Here is a 465-nt window from a genome sequence, read left to right as displayed (position 1 = left end):
TATATTTGTAGACAGTCTGCGCTCCATATTCTCTTTCACTGAGATTTACATCATTCTGTTTTATTGTTGCCTTTTAAATATTTTATTACAACAGAAGAGCAAATCTCCAACCAAAGATCTTATACTCTCACTTTGTATCCATCCACATGAGCTGTAATTCTATTTAGAAATGTGAGACAAATTGTTGGGAGAAAAAACTGACATCTTTACAAACCATAGTCATCCCATTCAAAGTCATGGTATACTCCCTAAGATTGCAATAAGACAAGAATGTCCTCTCTCTTCACTTCTATTTCAACATGTGCTTGAGGTTCTAGCTAGGGCAGTTTGGCAAGAAGAAGAAATAAAGTCATCTATATTGGAAAGGAAAAGGAAAACTACCTCTGTAGACTACATGATCTTGTAAATAGAAAATCCTGAGGAGTCCACTAAAATCTGTTAGGATGAATAAACAAGTTCAGCAAG

This window comes from Colobus angolensis, unplaced genomic scaffold (assembly GCF_000951035.1).
Source record: "Colobus angolensis palliatus isolate OR3802 unplaced genomic scaffold, Cang.pa_1.0 Scaffold24, whole genome shotgun sequence".
NCBI lineage: Eukaryota > Metazoa > Chordata > Mammalia > Primates > Cercopithecidae > Colobus > Colobus angolensis.
This window is presented reverse-complemented; position numbering follows the sequence as displayed.